This window comes from Mesoplodon mirus, assembly GCF_964341445.2.
Source record: "Mesoplodon mirus genome assembly, chromosome: 18".
In the NCBI taxonomy this organism is placed as follows: Eukaryota; Metazoa; Chordata; class Mammalia; order Artiodactyla; family Ziphiidae; genus Mesoplodon; species Mesoplodon mirus.
The window spans coordinates 63,534,836-63,551,959 of NC_138994.1; the positions used below are offsets into that span (position 1 = coordinate 63,534,836).

Here is a 17,124-nt window from a genome sequence, read left to right on the forward strand (position 1 = left end):
TGGGGAGATGGCAGGTGACATCTGATGGTGTGACTGGGTACTACTTTGATTTCTTGACCTCCTCCCCACCATCTCCTTTGACCTCAGCTTTTTATTTTGTTTACTTTCCTGAGCCCTTACTCCCGGGGCGGGGCGGGGGGGGCTCCCTCCCCTCCACTACAGGTGTCCCAGGTCCCAGATGCGCGTCCACATTCTGCACCCTCTCGGGCAGTCCGGCTCTTAGGTCTCCCCCGCCCCCAGCCGAGGTCTCTGGTCTCCCTCCCGGCGTCGCTCCCCGAGCAGGGTGGGGCAGGACGCCCCGCACCCACTCTGCTCGGGACCGAGACTCCCCGCTCACGCCCTCCGGCCCGCCAGCCGGGAGTCTCCGCGGCTGCTGCGGGGGTCCGGCGGGGATCCCCCTCGTCTTGGCCTGGCAGCCCCCGGCCCCCGCGACTGCGTTACTGGCGGACCCCGATACCGCTTCCCTCCTCTCCCCGAGGGGTCTGCATCGGAGAGGGTCTGGGGACCGCCGCCCGGCCCGCTCCTCCCCGCGCAGCCCCACTTGTGGCCCCGCGGCGGCCGCGCAGGGACAGCTGCATTTCGCGCCGCCCGCCGCTAGGAAGCCGGCCGCGCCTCGCTTTCCCCGCCTCCCGCGCCCCAGCCGCGCCGCCGCACCCGGCCCGCCGCCGCCGCCGCCGCCGCCGCCGCGGGATCGCGCCCCTCCCCCAGCCCCCGGCCCGCGGGGAGCGGACGCGCGCGCGGCTGCTCGGTAAGACCTCCCTTCGCTCCCCGCCGGCGCCGCCCGGCCCGCGCGCGGCCCCGACCCGGCCCGGCCCCACCTTCCCGGGCCCGGTCTCCGAGGCGCCGCCGGGAGGGCCGGGCGGGCGCGAGTTTGATTCCCTGGGCGGCCGCCGCGGCTGCCGGGAGCCCGCGCCGCCCCAGCCTCGTGCGGCGGGTCCGGCCCCGCATCCTTCCCGAGCCGCCGCCTCCTCCCGGGCCGCGGGCGCGCGGGGCGAGCGGGCACCTCGGGGCTGGGAGCGGGGCGCGCGGGGAGAGGGGTGGTCGCGGGCGGGCAGCGCGGGGAAAGCGAGCGAGGCCTCGGCGAGCCGGCGCCGCCCGGAGCCCCTTCCCCGGCTGCTCCCCCTTGTGTGTGTGGGCGCCCCTCCCCGCTTGGCCCGGGCCGGGTGGGGGGTGGGGGGGCCGCTGGCTGCTTGGCGACGGCTGGCCGGGGGGGGGGCGGGGGGCGCCTGCCGGGGCCAGAGCTCCTTTTAGGAAAAGGGGAGGTTCGCTTCCTGTCCCCGCCGATGTCACAGGTCGGCTCGGCTTTTTCTGGTTCCACCCGGTCCCCTGGGAGCTGCATCTCTCGTGGCTCGGCCAGGGAAAGTTCACCAGGCACTGTCCCCGCCCCTGCTCCCCCCGCCCCCCGGCCCTAAGTGCCCGGGGCTCTAAGCTCCAGGGGGTTGGTGTCGGCGCTAATTCTTTCTTTCCTCTTCATTTTCTGGTTGCATTGTTGTCTTACACCTAGGACGGGCTTGCCCGTTTCTTTTCCCGTTAAAAGAAGTTTTAGTTCCAAGAAATGAAATTCCTGGAGAGGAATTTGATTTAAGTGGAGGGAGGTTTTAGATTTTCCTTTTTGTGGTGAGAGTGGAGGGTGACTGGGAATTTATTAAGTTGTCCTAGAGGTGATAGAGGATACAAGACCTCACTCCCCACCTGACCCTCAGGCAGGAGCATCGCTGAGCACGGGGAGGAGGCCTTCCTGTTAGTTATCCTGCAGCACCCTGAGAAAGGACTCAGGGAGGTGCTTGGGCCTCTCATTCCTTTTCTTTGCCAGGCATGCTCATCTTTACAGCCTGGGTGGAGCTGGCCAGGTGTGCCTGAAGGAGGTGAGGGACACCAGAAATCCTCTCATGAAGGAAGTTGTGTCACCATGAGATTTGGCCCCCTTGGGATCAAGTGTGAAATGGGTCCCTCTCTGTTGTTGGCAGTCGAGGCCTTTGGAACCTCAGTTTGAATGGAGGATGGCATCCCTGGGCTGGAGAGAGAAACCTGGCTCAGGTCACCAGGAAGCTGGAGGGTGTGTGGGGGACCCCACCCCAGCTCACGTTCTGCAGCTGGAAGGGATCAGGAGTGGGGCCTCGGGCCTGGGCACATCCTTAAATAGGAGAGAGACCTTGGACAGCTAGGATGGTCTAGGGATGATGATATGATGGGGCGGGGGGGAGGGGTTTGGGGCCAGAGTTGGGGTTATGGGTCCCCTTGAGAATCCGGTGACAACTCTAACTGCCCCCTCCCTCCCTCTGACACGTGCGTGTGTGTAAGGACACATTTTGTGTGCAGTATCAGAAGGTCACTGTGCCCCTTGGAACTGGGGCCCCTGTTGAGACCCCTGATCTGGAGTCTGTGGTCCAGCCTAGGCCATTCAGAACAGTTCCCTCCTTTGTGTCGGGTCAGTGAATAGTCCCAGGGTGCGGAGAGCAGACCTCTCAAGAGGGCTTTTCTCATGACCTTCCGTTGCAACTTTGGGCTGTGGCCATGGAGACCTGGAAACTCTGGACCAGATCCCAGCTCCCTACAGCTAGCCAGAGGATGGGGGCCCATGTGGTGGCCCTTCTCCAGGGGCTGATTTTGCTGTCTATGTGGTGAGAAGGCTCTGGGCACTAACTGGGCCAGGGCCACAGAACTGTTGAATTAGAGGTAAATACAGGGACTAAGGTGAGGGATGGATATTCTGGTGTTTCAACAGAATAGGAGCCAGGTGCTTTAATAGCCCCAGCTCCTTCTTGGGGCCACGGGGTTGAGGTGGGAGAAGGTGCTTCAGTGGAGAGTGTAAGTGTGAAAGACAATCCTCCTTTTGAGGAGGTCTTTGGGCAGAGTTGTTCAAGGCCAGGATCGAGGTGTTGTAGGTTCCTTAGATCCTTATGGACTAGGCAAGTCGGGAGCAGAGAGAATGGCTGTCACATCCCCAGTGCACCCCCAAGGAGACCTGGCCTTCCTTTTCTTTCTTAGCCAAAGCTCACTGGGCCCTGGGCTGCAGCTCAGGTGTTGGTGGCATTTATACTTGGGGATCTGGAAGAGCCTTTAGTAGGGTCTGCTGTCTGTGACTTCTCTGCTTGGTATTGAGAAGCCCTTCTTAGGTTCAAGTGCCCCCAGACAATGGTAGTTCATGGAGATTTTTCTTTGCCTAGCAAGCAGTGTTGGGCATGTAGTAGCACTCAGACTGGTTTGTTCCTTCAGAGCTTCCTACATTTACTTTGTCCTGATGGGTTTCCCCGATCCTGGCAATAAGCAACATAGGCAGGTGTATTCTGGAGCCTTGGGGGGCAAGAAGCTGGGAGTCAGACAGGGATCACCTCTGACTATACAAGGTGGCCTGGAGGAGGTGATGTCTCCGTTTTGTTGGCTCTTAGACTCACAGGAAGTGAGAACCATAAAGGGCTTTGGAGACACTGTGGTCCAGTGGTCCCTGACTTGGAACTTGGAAGTTGTGTTGGTGGGGTGTAAGGGTCCCGTTGTGGTGACTAGAGATTCACATTCATCAGTGGCCAGGACTTGTCTGTCGGCCGCTACACCAGCTGCCACAGGTTGGTGAGTTTAGAGTGCTGGTTATGTCGGCTCACTCAGTTCTTCTCTGATGCTCTCTGCTTTTAACCTCCCAGTAGGCATCTCTGATGAGTCAGAGTAATATAATGGACTCCTAATAATGCAGCTATAACTCTTCTCTTTAAAACAGGTCATACCTCTGACCTGTGACCTCTTAGTTGAGCCTGCTGTGCTATTAGAAGGAAGTCTGCCTCTACTCTGAGATAGTTTCCTTGCAGGGGTCTGTGGATCCTCAAGACTTGCCTCCACTACCTCTCGTTTTTCCAGACCTAGTAATCAGACTAGAGTCCTTGAAATGGGGACGGGAGCAGGGAAGGGGTGGGTACCCAAAAAAAAAAAAAAAAAAAAAAAAAAGGTCATAAATAATAAATAGAGTAACAATGCCTGTCAACATAAACTCCCTTTTCATAAAATGTGAAATGCACTGAGGAATGATTGGTGGGATGAAAACTTTCCAAATCCCTCTAACCTCCACCCCCAGGAGGCAATCCGGCCACTCTGTGCCCATTTCCATAATAGCTTAGTGGTTTAGAATGCAGGATCTGAAGTTACATACATATTCCCGGTTGCAATTCCAGCTCTCCATCTTACTCTATGACTTTGTAGATGCTTCAGTTTCTCAGCTTTAGAAAAAATGAAAGGAGATCTATGCCAGACAGAAGCTGCTATTATTATTATTATTTCTTCACTGGGGTGCTAATGTTCTGAGGCTTCTTATTGCTAAGGAAGATCTTTGGTAAAAACTAGAGGCTGAGGCTGGCTTTTGGAGGGGTGGCATGGGGTAGGGTGAGGCTTAAATTTTGAGCAGAGGGGAGATGACGAGCTGAAATGTCAAGGGATGACAGAGAAACATAGCTGGGGGCAGGATGACCCGGAGCTCGTAGCCCTGCTGTGGAATCAACTCTCTCCCTTCTCTTTGGAGAATTTGCCCTCTAAGCTGGTGGTGGGGGGCGGTGTGGGGAGGATCATAATCAGTAAAAAGGGTTGAGTGGCTTTTTATGTTAATGCTAATATCGGTCCTGGAGGAACCGGCAGAAGGGGCCTGGAGGAAGGGGTCTAGTGCGGGGAGGGCAGGCCCAATGTCAGTCAAGACTGGAAGCTGCCAGGGGCAGGTCAGGGGTTCTGTGAAGCAATAGGCTTGGGAAATAATAATTCCGGCTCTCACTGAGCACTTGCTGTGGGTCAGACCCTGTTCCAAGTGCTTCTTGTGGATCAGCTCATTTCATCCTCACAAGATCCTATGAGATATTATATCTATTTTTCAGTGAAGAAATGGAGATATAAAGAGGTTAAATAACTTGACCAAGGTCACATGGCTAGAGACTGGCAGAGCCAGGATTTGAACCCAAGAGGCCTGGCTATAGAGCTTACATCTTAGAGAAAGTGTCAGAGAGACCCCTACTGAGCCAAAGGCTGAGAGGCGCGCGGGGATGCTGGGTGGGGGGATTGGAGGCGATACGTGCTCTGGGTGAAGGGATGATAATGCAACATTCGAGCATCATTGGGACGTGCCTGGAGGGTTCCGCCTAGCACAGCCTACTGAGAACCACTGGCTAAGTGCCAGACATTCTCCTGGGGCCTGACCCTGAGTACAAAGGTCACTAAGACATGCCCCCTGCCTGGGAGATGGCTATAGTCTGGTTGGGGGGATACACATGTCAGCCTAGAACTCCAGCTGCCATGGCAAATGCTGCCCTGAGGCGAAGCGCTGAAGAGGGGGATGCTTTTCCAGCCAGAAGAGGGGCTGGACAGGGAGGGCTTCCTGCAGGAGGGGGCACTTGAGCTGAGTGAGGGTAAAGGTGGCTGCTGCCCCATGGGCTTCTTTTTTTTTTTTTTTTTTTTTTTTTGCGGTACGCGGGCCTCTCACTGTTGTGGCCTCTCCCATTGCGGAGCACAGGCTCTGGACACGCAGGCCCAGCGGCCATGGCTCACGGGCCCAGCCGCTCCGCGGCATGTGGGATCTTCCTGGACCGGGGCACAAACCCGTGTCCCCTGCATCGGCAGGCGGACTCTCAACCACTGCGCCACCAGGGAAGCCCTCCCCCCCATGGGCTTTTGATCTGACCACAGAGTATATTGCTCTCCCACTCCATGAATTCTGAGTAGAACCGAGGGTCGAATTTTCTGGATCCTGCAACGCCCTAGCCTTATTTGGCTACCTTGATGCTTTTGTGGTTTTTAAAGTCATCTCCTATACTGCCTGCGGTGAACATGCTGAAGAAGAAATAAAAGTCTTGTAAGAGTTGTTGCTCAGAACGCAGTGATTCACTCTTGTCTCTCCGTACGTAGAAGGAGAACCAGAGGCAAATGAATGTGAACTGCAGAGGAAGGACTCGAGGAAGGTCTGAGGACGGTGTTGCAGATAGGATGTGAGATGTGAGAACAAGTGACACAGGAGCGGAGGGGAACGGCCATCCCCGAAGGTCTTTAGAGGTGGGAACAAGTTCCATTTGTCTTTGTGGTTTGAGAGGTTTCATCTGGAGACAGGAAGATGAAGAAGAGGCCCCTCGAGATCTGTGTCAGCTCAGCGACGGGAAGGGATAAGGACCTGGAGTTTTTGAGCTAGAATGTTGCTCACATCTGGCCTCACCCCTCCTTTTCCCATTGAAGTGACTGAAGAAAGCCCATCACCGTAAGTGGCTCCTTCATTAGTTCATGAGCCAAGACACAAACCACATCTGCCCAACAGCTGTGTGCTGCCCTGTGTCAATCCCTGTCAGAGGGGATGCATTCTGGGGGCACTCCGCAGCCCTACTGGATGGAGTCCACGCCTCGTGAAGAGGGCTGCAGGAGACCTGCAAGTAGCTGACCGCTTGTCTGGCTCTTAGCACTAGAGAAAAGCTTCAGCTCCTACTCACAAGATGTTTCTGAGAATGGCCCAGTCGGAACTAGCGGTCATCTGATTCACCCTCCTGGCCCAGCACCTAGGTGAGCTTCAGGCATACCTACAGGGCCTTCGGTAAACTTTGCTGAATGAAGAGTAAATAGCAGACGATCCACAAGTTATTACTCTTTTACCAAACACTTGTTGGGCCGGTACATTTACCATTTCAATTCTGTTTTGCCCAAGCCAACAACTGAATCATTACACGATGCCCCCAGCCACAGAGAAAGGCATCCCAAAGCATGCTGGGGGCCAGAATGATGAACAGAACAGTTTGGGATTTTTCCCAAAACGTATAATTCTTTGAAAGGTTTCAAGGGCAGGCCTTATGTTCATTTATGATGACTTGCTCTTTTTGTTTGTTTGTTGTAGTTGTCGTTTTTGTTCCCAGCATGAAAGCAAGGGCTGCATTTTTCGAATTTAGGGAAAGCATGTGGTCTAGCCATCTAAGCTGTGTAGCAAGCAAGATGGCTGCAGAGATCTCCAACGGGAGCAAGGCTTGCTCTCAGAAGAGAATCTGCTAAAGAATGAGCCAAACATGAACCGGTGCTGGAAAATGAATTTAACATACTGGGTGGTGAACTTTACTTCCTGGGGTGAATTTAAATTAACTTGTGCAAATTAAAGAAAAGCAGCAGCAGCAGAAAACCCTGTGGAGGATCTCTTGCTTCCTCCTGCCTATTCATTAAGGAAGCATCGCGTCTTAGCAGGCACCTGCAGAACTCTGTTTTTTCCCCGGCGACCAACACGCTAGATCTGGAGCTCCGAGGAGAAGATTCTTTGTGGTCGTGCAGGGTGATCAGGCGTAGGGTGATCAGACGTAGGAACTCGTTATTTCACTTCGTTCAGGTCTGAGATTAGTTTCGGTTTCAGGCTGTACCAGGAGCTGAGTGAGAGAGAGAGAGAGCACGCGCGGGAGCCAGGGCGAGCGAGAGAAGTGAGCTGGGAGAGTCTCGCCATTGGCTGCCACTAGTGGCAAGGCGGGTGGGCAGGGAGCTCTGTGCTGAGCAGGGAGAGGAGGAAGATGAATCAGAGCTGGAGTCGGGGAAGGCGGCCATTGAGCATGTGTGTGTCTGTGGGCTGGGAGGCAGCGTATGAAGGAAGATAGCAGCAGGTGTGCACAGGGCAAAACCCCGCACAATTACAGGACTGCTGAGCTGGCAGGTTGTAGGGAAGCTGTAAAGCACGGATTACCTGGATGAGGTGCGTTTTCCATGAGCAGGTGCAGGGCTGAGAGGAAAGCCAGGTGTAAGTGTGCCACGGGGCCTACACACACCTTGTACCAGTATCCGTAAAACTTGCGTCTTCTTGCGTTTGAGTTTCCTTAAAAAAAAAAAAAAAAAAGACAAATGGAGGTTTGAGAGCTGATACTTGGGAACCTGCGGACCTTTGCAAGTTGGAGCGTCTCCTAAGACGCTGTCTTCAAGCTGCCGTTTTTCCTGAGATGGTTTGAGGCCAGCCCGGTGGTTTCACAGGGCATCATTATCCCAGAAAATCAGCACTTTCCCTCCCCTGAGCGGGTCTGGGCGTGGCAGACACAGAGGTTCCACCCACCGTAGCAGTGCTATAGAGCGTCATTGCACTTTGTTCCTCGAAGTCATAAGTTCAGTTTATTTCTAAAAGAGAGAATCACTGAATTTCAAAGCCAGAAAGGATTTCGAAGATCATCCAGACGGCTGCTAGAGGAATTTGTGGTCCTGGGTCGTTAAGCACCTTGAAAAGAACCATGGTATGAAGTTAAGAACTGCAAGTCAGACTGCCTGTGTTTGAATCCACCCTTGCTAGTTGCTGCTGTGTTCTTGGGGCAAGTTACTCAAGCCCTCTGAGTCTTAGTTTCCTGACCCATGCGATGGGAGTCATAATACCCCCGAATGGTTGCTAATGAGGATCACTTCTTAAGCCCTTAGCACGTGCTTGGCAAATCGTGAGCCCTCAATAAATGTTAGCCGCTGCCGCTGTTATTATTATTGTACCATCATCATGTCATGAAATCACGCGGCTAGTTAGCGGTAGAGCCAGTGCTCCAGTGCTAAACTCGTTTTATTCCTAGTTCTCTCCAGCATGGCCATAAGGTGATTTCATCACCGCCTTGACATACACAAAGAGCACTGATGAACAGTACTTGGGCAGAAATCTTCTAACGGGTGAACGTTCACAGTAGAGCTGGAAGAAACGGGCTCAATCCATGTATTAGATACAGTTAGACTTTGGGCATGAGGGCATACGTTTCCCAAATAATCTGTGTCCACAGACATCCTTTACTAGTGTTCAGAGGTTCCCTACATGCCAGAACGGTTACCTCTGCTGGAAAGGTTGGGGTGTTGCTCGATATTTTTGTTGAGCTCTCCTCAAATTGGAAACATCCATTTCAATGAGTTGTGGTGGCAAGCAGGCTTTGGGGAGTAATGGAAATATTTCTGTAGCCTGGCTGCTATTTATCAAGGGTGAAGACAGTGCATGGTTTTAAAAACTACGGGCTTGGGGGAAGTCTACACGTCTTAGGCCAGGCCTGCACAAATGCCTTCCCAAATGATTGCACTGACCTTTTTTGCAAATTGCTGACAGCCTGGGAGCCTCTCGAGGGAACCTGAACTATTGTTGAGGTGGGTGTGATCCTTGGCCTTGAGGGGTCTTTTGACACCTTTGGTGAGGTGGTATAAGGCCGTTTTGGTATATTTTCTTGGAATATGAAAACAAATGGAAATTAATTTTGTTTGGCAAATCCTGCAACATTCCCTTGAGATACTGCTACTCTCTGGGGCTTATAGAATTGAAATCTGTTTTTGATGCTGATCCATGGGACTTCTCAAATTTCCATGCCTGAGGAAGGGAGCGTGTTAAAGTGTGAAATTTCTGAGTGTGCGATTTGGAGTCCAAGATGAGAGATCCAGGCTGAGCTCTGCCATGTATGGACTGTGTCATCTGTGTTGTTCTGAGCAGATCACTTAATGCCTTAATTTGTACTTTTCTTGAGGTTAATCTATTATTGTACCCCGGCAACAAATGGCTTTTGAACACATCTGTTAACTAGAGCTGGTAGTAATAATCCCTGTTGCACTAGATGGTTGTGAGGGTCTAATAATGGTAACATTTTTGTTACGTGTTTATTGCATGCCAATCACCTTCCTGTACATTTTAAGAGTATATATTTATTTACTCAGCCCCGTATGAGTATAGTGTTATTTACCACTTTCCATATGAGGAGACGGAGGCTCAGAGGGTTAAGTCACCGTGCCCAAGGTCACACAATTAGGTAACCGAGGAGCTGGGATCTGAACTCAGAAAGCCAGGCTGCTGAGTCTGTAGATGGTGTTTCCAAGAGGGCTTTGTTGTCGTGTTGTACTTCTTACTCCTTGACTGTTCCTCTTCTTATTTGACAAGCTGAGGGAGGGCTAAGCTGAGCCTGGAGGTAGATTAAGTGTACAGATCACAGTGTTGGAAAGGATGAGGAGATGGCGCATGTGAGAGCTTTTTTTAGTTATAGGGAAACAGCTGTTTCTAAGTTTGGGACAGAGAAGGACATTTTCTGGGTGGATTTTTACGCTCTGCCGTGAGGGGCTGCGCTGTGGATTTAAGGGCCATGTGTCTCTTTGCTCTCCTATCCCGTTTTATTTGGAAGCCTGTCTTTACATCCCAACTCAGCCCTCAGCTGTGACAGCTTCAGAAGCTTAGAACTAACTGCCATGGATACAGATAGCAAATTCTTGAGACATGAAAGGCAAGGTGAAGGATGGGCTTTTTAGTGGAAATTCTTCTTTGTTATTGCTTTTCTATGAAATGCATATGGCGGTGAGCCATGGAGTGGCTGGTGTTCAAAGGAGAGAGAATTGGGAACTCGGGTGACTTCCTTTCTTCTCATGAGTTGACTTAAGAGAATGAATCATCCTATTCGCTTTCATCTTGGAAAAGAAGAAAGAAAGCACGAGGGAGTGAGGTGGCATTTGACTGAAACCAGAGGCCTTCTGTGTGGGTGTCCCAAGGTAGAGGCCGGGCCGACACAGAGGGTCTTGGTGGCTCGAGCCAAGGGTGAGATACCCCCAGGGGATTTGGGAAGGGCTCCCAGCTTTGTGCCACCGCCACCTCCAGCCCTCTCCATCCCCGTGAGGCTCTGGGGAAGGAACAGGCCTTAAGGGGAAATAAACTGGGGGGGGTGTCGTTTTTAAACGGCAAACCACTGGTGAAATTCATACATAGCAGTGATAATTTTGAAGATAATAATGTAAAAATTCATCACATACAACTAGACACTGCAAACATAGTTTTTGACCTTTAGGGGCGTGAATGGCCACTTGGACTCCACCCCATGAAGGGGGTGGGGCCCTCCCTGTGCTAATGCCTGACTCCCCTGGGACATCTTTGGGGACCTCTTGTTCTCTTTAGAACTCAGATAGGAGCCTTCCAGGTGTGAGTACTCCCTGCCTGCCCCGCCTCACCCAGAAGCCGCCCTGTTTGTCTCTGAGTTTGCGAGGAAGCTGGGGGACACATCCTTTTCTGAGCCCCTCTTTGTGACCTTTCTGTGGACTGTCACTTGGAGTGTGAGCCGAGGCTGGAGTCCCCAGAGGAATTCAAAGTCCACCTGGGAGGGAGGGATTGCAAGAAAACCCCCTCAGATCAGCCCCCCTGGAAGCCCGGTTTAGGAATGGTAATACGGCGGCTGTGTTTTCAGACACCCTCTGGCTTCATGGCGAACTTTCCCCGGAGCGGTTGCTTTTCTCCGCTGCCCCCATTTGGCCTCGTTTTCCTTCTTGCCCCAGCCATCAGCTGCTAACAGCTCCCATGTGTAAGAGGACTCACTCGTTTCAAGCATTTCACTTCAGTCATTTAATTTAGTCCTGTACCAAACTATGAGCCAGGGATTATTGTCTTTTTAGATGCGGGAGCCAAGGCTGAGGCCTAAGGGGTAAAGTAACATGCTAAGTAATACAGCCACTTCCTGAGTGGGGTGTGGTTTTTTTTTAAAACTTTATTGTAAAGATGTTCAAATATACTCCAAACTGAGAGAGGCTAGTACAGCACATTCCCACGGACCCATCACCAAACTTCTTCGCTCCTGGTGGAGAAGCCCCCGCTCCAGTGCTTCTGGGGCCGCGGCACAGAGCAGACACCTTTGTGTGAATTAGACGAAGGGACCCTTTCTCCAGGGTATGCAGCTTGGTAAGCAGAGCATAGGCTGGATTCCGGCCCCATTTGCCCCTTTGGATGGATGGGCACCTTGTGCAGTGAACAGCCCGCACAGCTGTATGTGGTGGCCCTACGTGCCTCACTTCTCTCCTCATCTAGCTTTCGGCAGAAAGAGACAGACTGATGATTTCTCTGGCTGGTCCTCAACTACATGGGCTCAGGGGAAGAAAGCTCAGCTGTTGGGGACTTCGGGGGCCAAACTAAATTAAGCAGGCGTGTAATGCCCAGAGGAGACAACTCTTGCTGCAGAAGAGGGTGAGGGCAGATGAGCCGTGTCTTTTGCTGCTCCTGCTTTCTACCAGCCACCTGCTCTCTTGATGACTCCTCCTTGATGCCCTCTCCCCTCTGTTCTGTGCCCAGGGCAAGGGAGGCACTTGTGTGTGGCCACGTGGCTGGCAGGAGGGGAGCTGGTAGAGCCCAGGGTGTGAAAACCTGGTGTGAACTCAGGCTTGGCTGCTACCCTCCCGGAGTCGCTGGGACAAGCTGCCTTTGCCTCCTGGAAGCTTACCTTTTCTTGGGCTCAGTTTAGCCAGTGGCTGGGTGGGAGGTCCTGCTTTCACACCTGTAGGACTGCTCCTTTCAGTGCCAAGGTAGGGCCTGTGGGTCACCAGATAGGGCGCATCTTGAGCAGAGGGATTGGGTCTTTTCACTACTGTGCTCTTGGCTGTATGGACATGTTACAGCATCTAGTCTTGATGTTCTAGAAATATTTGTTGAACAAATGAATGTTAGACAAACAAATACAGCACCCTGCAGACCAGATAAATGTGCTGAAGGGCCCTGGTTGAATGATTGGTGTTTTTCAGCCAGGAGAGAAGCTAGACTGTGCTGCAGTAATAATCAAACCCTGACATCCCAGTGGCTTGATACCATCTAGGGTTCATTTGTGCTCATGGAAAGTCTGACGTGGGGCTTCCCTGGTGGCGCAGTGGTTGAGAGTCCGCCTGCCCATGCAGGGGACGCAGGTTCGTGTCCCGGTCCGGGAAGATCCCACATGCCGCAGAGCGGCTGGGCCCGTGAGCCATGGCCACTGAGCCTGCGCGTCTGGAGCCTGTGCTCCGCAACGGGAGAGGCCACAACAGTGAGAGGCCTGCGTACCGCAAAAAAAAAAAAAAAAAAAAAAAAAAAGAAAGTCTGACGTGGGTTAGACAGCCCTTCCCCACCTGTAGCCACACCATCTGGAATATGGGGCCATCACTGTTCCCCAGCCCCTGGCTTTTAACTGCCTTAGCAAGGAACTGACACCTGTTACTTCTGTGTGCATTTAATTTGTCAAGAACTGGTCGCATGGCTCCAACCTAACTGCAAAGGAGGCTGGGAAATATAGAGGAGCAAAGGGTTGTCTTCATGGTTTCAAAGGAGAGGATTTTGTATTTCTTGTCTCTGGCTTTAATCCACCGGAGTGCCTCCAGCCTAATCACTTATCCTCAGTTATAATTTTTTTTTTTTAACACTAACAAGAAGGGAGCACCTGCCGCTTCCTTTAATCCAGGGAAGGAGGCAAGAGATGGCACTGAAGGAGAGTCACGTCGCAGGGGTTTTAAGCTCTCCTTTACTACATTTTGGTCATGTGATATTCATTTATTTAGTCACTCCACCTTTGTGAGCCTCTTTCCTCATCTGCAGAAGGAGGATAATTATCCACCCATCTGTTAGTTCAGACTCTACTGAGTGCAAGTAACAGAAGCCAGCTTGAGCTATTTGAAGCCACAGGGGAATGGAGGAATCAAGGGCAGGAAATACGGCTGGCCTCCCAAGTGCCTGGAACTGGAGGATGCCCCTGCGTCTGTGGATGTGTGCCGGATGTCATGGGTCCCCAGCCCCCAAATATACCCATCCTCCTTCCAGTAACTATCAGACTGAGTTGTATCTCAGAACCTTGATTCAAATTCCTGAGGAAAGAATCTGATTGTTCCTTTGTGTCAGCTGTCTCCTGCTGGTCCAAACAGTGGTGATCAGGAACACAGGGTCATATAGGACCACCTGGCTTGGGGGCTTTCCCCTGTGAATGGGGGTGGGGGCAGTCCTCAGAAAGGTGCCGGTGCTTACCTAGTTCAAGGGTTGTCGAGTTGACTGGATAATGTCTGTAAGAGAGCTTTGAGAACTATAAAGTGCTGCATAAATATGAGCGGGCAGGGTGGTGTGGGATTTCTCGTCAGGAATCTTGGAGATCGTACTGCCCTGAACGGGGATGGGGGAGATTATGATGCTGTGGGAGAGGATTTAAGTTTTGGTGGAGGCGGGGGAGCTGTTTGTTGGAAGGCCATGGAGCAGAGACTGGAGGGAGTGGACAGGACTAGCGTGGGGCATCGCCAGGGGTCAAGCTCCGATTATAGGCCATTAGACCGTAACATTGTAAAAGAGGGAGCGCTTTCACCTGTGTAAATATGGATGCCTCGGTCGTTGAAACTGTGATCGTGGAAAGGGTGTTCGCCCAGATGATGGCATTTCGGTCCTCGTCCGACACTGCCCCAGTGGGCTGTGGGGCTCCGGGCAAGGCTCTTCCCCTCTTTGGCTGAGCTCGTTCTGCTCTTCGAGGATGCTGTGTGCAGCCTATGCATGGGCCGTGTAGCATGGGGATTAAGGCTTGGAGCCTGGAATGGGACAGCTGGGTGTGAATCCTCCTCCACTTGCTATAGCTATATGACCTGGGGACACTTCCTAACCTCCTCCAGTCTGTTTCCTCACCTGTGAAATGAGGATATTCATAATACCTACCTCATTAGGTTATTGTGAGGGGTATATGAAATGAAAGCTCAGTAAAATATTAGCTAACATGATTAACGGAAGCCAGAGCTGGCCGACGCCAGGGACCTGTGGCCCTGCGGTAACACTGTGTGCTCCAGGCCTCTTGAGTCAGAGTGAACATTAGGACTGCGGGGAGGGAGGGTGGGAAGCTGGGGTGGGGTGCTGGGCATCGCCCACTAGAGGCAGCCTGGGGGGCTGATGCTCAGGGCTTTCTAGTGATTCAGCTCCTCCCTGGAGGCCTGTGCCCTCCTCCCCACCTGCAGCCGCTTCCCAGCCCTGGCGCTGGGTGGGTGGGTGGCTGGATTCTGGAAGTTCAGTGACCCCTTCCCTGCAGTCCTGGGAGGCCCTGGGTCTCAAACCAGATCCACGTTTGGGATTAAAGTGCTTCCCGTGGTGAAACTGCAGATCCTGGAGAGTTAAAAAATAAATGAAGAAACCCTTCCGACCACAGAGCAATTTGAGGGCTGAATTATTCAGAGGCCCAGCTCCCTCTGGCTTCTCGGAGGTGGGGCGGGGGGCGGTGGGAGGGACCGGGAGGAACGTGGGTCTGGCGAGGCTGCAGCGGCCCGGCTGCCGCCGTCAGCCCCGGGGTCCCGGCGGCCCGCGGCTTCAGGCCGAGGCCGAGCCCAAGCCGGCCCCTCCCGACCTCCCCGGCCGCTGGGCCGCGGGCACGGCGAGGATGAATGACAGAAAGAGGTCGTGCGGGCCCCTGTCCCCGTGAGCAGACGGCCGGGCCCTGGAGGCGCCGCCGGCCTGCTCCGGGGGGAGCCTTAATCCCCTTTCGTCCCCTTTAGGAGGATGTTTTCTGATTTGAGGGAAATCGGCGCTTCCAGCAGCTGCAGGGTGCAGGAGCGGGGTGTCGGGGGGCCCGCAGGGCCCCGGGGAGGGGGTCAGGACGGGTGTCCCGGCGCTGCGCCGGCTCCGGGCTGCCAGGAGGACCGTGGCCATGGCAACCCCGGCCGGGCTGCGGTCAACACGGGCTTTCAAAGGGGGCCTTGTTCCCTGTGGGAGCCCTTCAGTTCCAGCCACCGGGCTTTTCAGACCCGGGGAGGAAAGGGGGGCAGCGGGGAGGGGGTGGCCTGTTGGTGAGGAAGTGTCACTCCGGGTCCCCTCCTCCCCCGCCCCAGGCTTGTTTCCTGGAGGCCCCAGTTTCCACAGCTCCTGCTTCTGGAGAATGAAAAGAAACGTAAGCATGAGGAATGTGTTCAGTCTCCAGGCAACAGGGTGTGTGTGTCTGTGTGTAATTGACGGGAGGGAAGGAAGCTTGGGGAAAAAAAAAAAATCACTATCCTGCTGGCCTCCAAGAATGGAAGGCCTCGGTGTCCTGGACCAGCGGTCCCCAACCTTTTTGGCACCAGGGACCGGTTTCGTGGAAGGCAGTTTTTCCACAGACGGTTGGGGGGTTTGGGGCATGGTTCAGGCGGTTGTGCGAGCGATCTGGAGCCGCAGATGAAGCTCACTCGCCCGCAGCTCACCTCCTGCTGTGCCGCCTGGTGCCTAAGTGGCCGCGCGGATGGCTACCGATCCGCGGCCCAGGGCTTGCGGACCCCTGCCCTAGACGGATTTTAGCAAGCTAGCCAGGGCCACCTGAAGCAGGTCTTTAAGACTCACTCATCCTCTGGGCAATGAATATAGCAAATGAGAAAATATCAGAGAAAATAACTAAGTCATTCGTTCAGTGTAATGTAACCAAATGGCAATTTACATTCTTATGTATTAGCCAGTGACATTTAGTGAGAAAGCTGATCTTGGGAGCTTGAATAGCCTTTGCTGTCTTTGGGGGAGCTTGGCCGCTGGATTTCCCTCCCTTCATTTTGTCTTTAACTCGAGTATAAAAATTGGGAAGAATGGCATGTCTGCTCTCTAAGCACCTATATCACTTTTAAGGTATTCTCTATACATTTCTTAATGAATGTGTGAATGATGAATGCATTTTCCACTTCGGGCGGCTAGGGGTTAATAGCCAGATCTTCTCCCTTGACACTCCGTCCCTCTTTGGCCTTGTCCGAAGAGGTGGCCAGCAGGGGCAGCCTCAGGTGTGGGGACGTGCGGAGGCAGGACCTGGACTTGACTACATCAGTCAACTGTTAACTCTGGCCAGGCCTCTGCCAATCAGCTCTCCGGATCCCCCTGGGGATCCTTGAGCGACGTGTGGGGAAAGATCCTAACCTTTCCAGCTCAGAAAGGAGCTGATTCTGGGCCTGCATTTCTTTTCAAGTCACCGTCAGCCGGAGGAAAACAGCGTTCAGTCAGGTAGACTGGAGTTTCTACTGCTGCTGCTGCCCGCATTCTGGTCAAGAAAAGTGGGGGATCAATAAACTTGAGTGTACATAGGTGGGCGTCTTGGCCATTTAGCACATGGTCCTCACACCCACAGGAGAGCGTGAAGGGGGGCTCATTCAGAGGGTGGACACTGGGACCAAAGTCAGGTGGCTGCGTTCTCATCGGCCCCCGTCTCCTCTGTCCTCTCCTGCTTTTGAGGTTTGGAGGTTGTAGATTCTTCTTGTCATCTACTATTGCATCTGGGGGAGATGGTGCCATTTGAAGTGGCTTCTTCATTTGAAGTGGGGGTGGAGAGGGCTCAAGAACTTTCCAGACTCTTCTGATTAGCATAAAATAGGCACTGCATGGAGCATTGTCTGGAGCTTTGTGGAGAGAGGGAAATAAAAGATGAAGTTCATGCTTCTGGAGAGAGTCAGTCTAATGGATGAGTCAACCAGCACATTAAA

General features: G+C 53.4%; 1 protein-coding gene across 3 annotated transcripts in view; it reads left to right on the forward strand.

The window, feature by feature from the left end:
* The first annotated feature begins 644 nt into the window (after positions 1-644).
* Positions 645-17,124, forward strand: part of CUEDC1 (CUE domain containing 1) — a 76,191-nt gene continuing 59,711 nt past the window's right edge. For 2 of the 3 annotated variants that reach the window (XM_082603563.1, XM_082603565.1), the window contains exon 1: positions 645-748. The gene's annotated coding sequence lies outside the window, so the exon portion shown is untranslated. The remainder of the gene's footprint in view (positions 749-17,124) is intronic. The other variant, XM_082603564.1, reaches the window with a different exon arrangement.